At 35.4% G+C, this 2,528-nt stretch overlaps 1 pseudogene; it reads left to right on the top strand.

Moving 5' to 3' along the window:
• The first annotated feature begins 214 nt into the window (after nt 1-214).
• On the top strand, nt 215-981 carry LOC114387486 (annotated as a pseudogene).
• Nucleotides 982-2,528: the final 1,547 nt, after the last annotated feature.

Genomic DNA, 2,528 nt, shown 5'->3' with positions numbered 1-2,528 from the left:
GAGCAATGACTAGTTCACATGGGTTAGCTTGTTCAGGACTGGTGTTTCAATTTTTTATCTATTTTTTTATATTTTATTTTTTAGGATTGGATGGATCAGTTCTTGGGTTTTCTAGTCCTAGCATCCATTCTGATCTAGTTCTTACAAATGAGTATGATAATGATTCAGTGTTTGGAGTATCATTTATATCTCAAGCTTATAATTTGTGTTACAAATGATAATGTTGGAAGGTGCCAAGGCTACCACAAAAGTGTTGATGCATTAAGAACTGGAGCCACTGCTATGAGGGCTATGCAAAAAGAAACATATGTATATTAGTGAATTCATCCTTAATATGCTCTTCTATATTTTACATCTTTGTTTTAGGCTATTTTAAAAATTGGCAAGTTTATCGTATTTTTTATGATGTGAAAATCTTCACGGATATACAGTTGTATTGTTTAATGCATCTTAATGATTTGCTAATTGTGGCATTGTTGAGTTTTGATATTTATTTTTTAGGAACATTGATGATGTTGAAAAGACTATGGACGAGATCAACAAATAGACAAAGAACATGAAACAAATTCAGGAAGCATTGTCTACTCCAATCGATGCAGCTACTGACTTTGATGAGGTCATTTTCTCAAATTTTAACTTTATTTGTACTCTATGCAAATGAGATATTTTTTTTATCTTTTTAGTTATTGAACATAACTACAAAGTATCTGACATATCTGGGCATTATTCTGAAATCTGAAATTGTTTGCCATTCAGGATGAATTGGAAGCAGAACTTGAAGACCTAGAGGGTGTTGAATTGGAAGAACAACTTCTTCAGCCTACAACTAGAGCTCCAGCTGCTCTAGTGCATGTTCCAGCTGGCTGCAACCCACTCGCCTTGTGTCTTCAAAGCCCACTGCCGAGGAAGATGAATTGGCAGCTTTGCAGGCTGAGATGGCACTTTGAGCAAGTCTATTTTCTCAGCTGCGACACTATTGATTTATGCTACCTATTCATTAATCTGTTCTAGTTTGTTGGTATTGCAATTAAGGTTTTTAGTTCAATGAATTTGTGTGTGCACCAGTTTCATGTTAAATATCAACCTTTGCACAGTTGAGTTCACTTTTATAATAATAGTTTGGAATGAATTCCCTAAAGTTGCTTATCGGGAAAAGTTTGATAATCTTATTTTATGCATTTTTTATTGATTTTGCAGCTGGTTTTGAATAGGCCAGAATTTTGCAGGCATTGATGTTCATTATAAGTGGCCTCTTTTAAAATCAAAGAGTGACACAGAGAATTCTGCCCCTTCTCTTTCTTGCTTACCTATGAAATTATTAAACAAACAAGAGGATGTATATAAAGGTTATAAAAATTCAATAGCCCTTCAAAACTTATACTTTCTCCTGGAATATTTTAGTTTAAATGTTATTCAGATTGATCAGTGGATAATCTCAGACTTAAGTCAGAGTGGAAAGTAACGAATGAAAAATGATTGATCTAGGAGAGGCAATGCTTGAGTTCTATTATGTTATTTAGAGTATGTCGTAAGAGACAGTAATAATAATTTACTACTGTATTGTATAGTTGATGTAACAACTATATACATAAAAGATGGTACTAATTTAATAATTGAAGGCAAAAATGTCCTTGCAACTGTGTCTAGTGGGTATGGTTAAACTGAGAGGTCATCTAGAGAGACAGAGCACTAACCATTGCAGATAAGCACATCCCTTCCAAACCACATAACATGTGTCATTCACATGACTTTCCAATTTTCATATCACAAATTAAAAAATTAAATTAATTCAGACCACACCACATCGTACACACACTTTTGTGAAGGCATAGGATTGGTGAGGCAAACTTGAATTAAAGTGAAGAAGGAGATGGCTGCAACCTCTTCCTTATGCACTCTAAGCTAGTTCATTTGTGACTACCTTTTAGCCTTAGTCCTTCTGTCGCAACCTACCCTTTGGCGGGAGGGCGACGCGTGACTCGTGGGATGCGTGTTCCACGAAAGGAATACGCGCGGAGTCGCCACCAACGTTTATTTGAGGAAAACATCGAAAAAATCGGAAAAGACGTGATCTACGAACTTTTAAGTGAAAGGTTCGGGAGTTGTATTTACGCACGGGGAAGGTATTAGCACCCCACACGTCCGTCCTAAGGGACGGCAGCCTTTAATCGAATGTGCAAACATGACCTTGATTTTTATGTTCCCTTTTTATGTCTTTATATCCTTTATACCTTTTTTATATTTTTTTCTCTTTTTGTGGTCGACAAGGGTGTTTCCTTTTGCTCCTACGTATTCCTCAATTGCGATGAGGAGATCAGACCTACGTAGTTCTTTCTTATCAAGTGATTCTTTTTTACTTAAAAGGTGATCATTTTAAGGCGTTGGACCTTGAAAATGATCCATTTTACTTAGTAAGAAATTGAAATGATAAACTTCAAAAACCTATTTTTATGGACGAGCTTGACTAGGCGAATTGATTTTAGTCTTAGTTTCACTTTAGTTATTAGTCAATTCAATTAAGAATGAGA

The sequence above is a fragment of the Glycine soja genome, chromosome 15 (genome assembly GCF_004193775.1).
Source record: "Glycine soja cultivar W05 chromosome 15, ASM419377v2, whole genome shotgun sequence".
Taxonomy (NCBI): Eukaryota; Viridiplantae; Streptophyta; class Magnoliopsida; order Fabales; family Fabaceae; genus Glycine; species Glycine soja.
The sequence above is the reverse complement of the archived record's forward strand: the minus strand, read 5'-3'. Positions and strand labels throughout refer to the sequence as shown.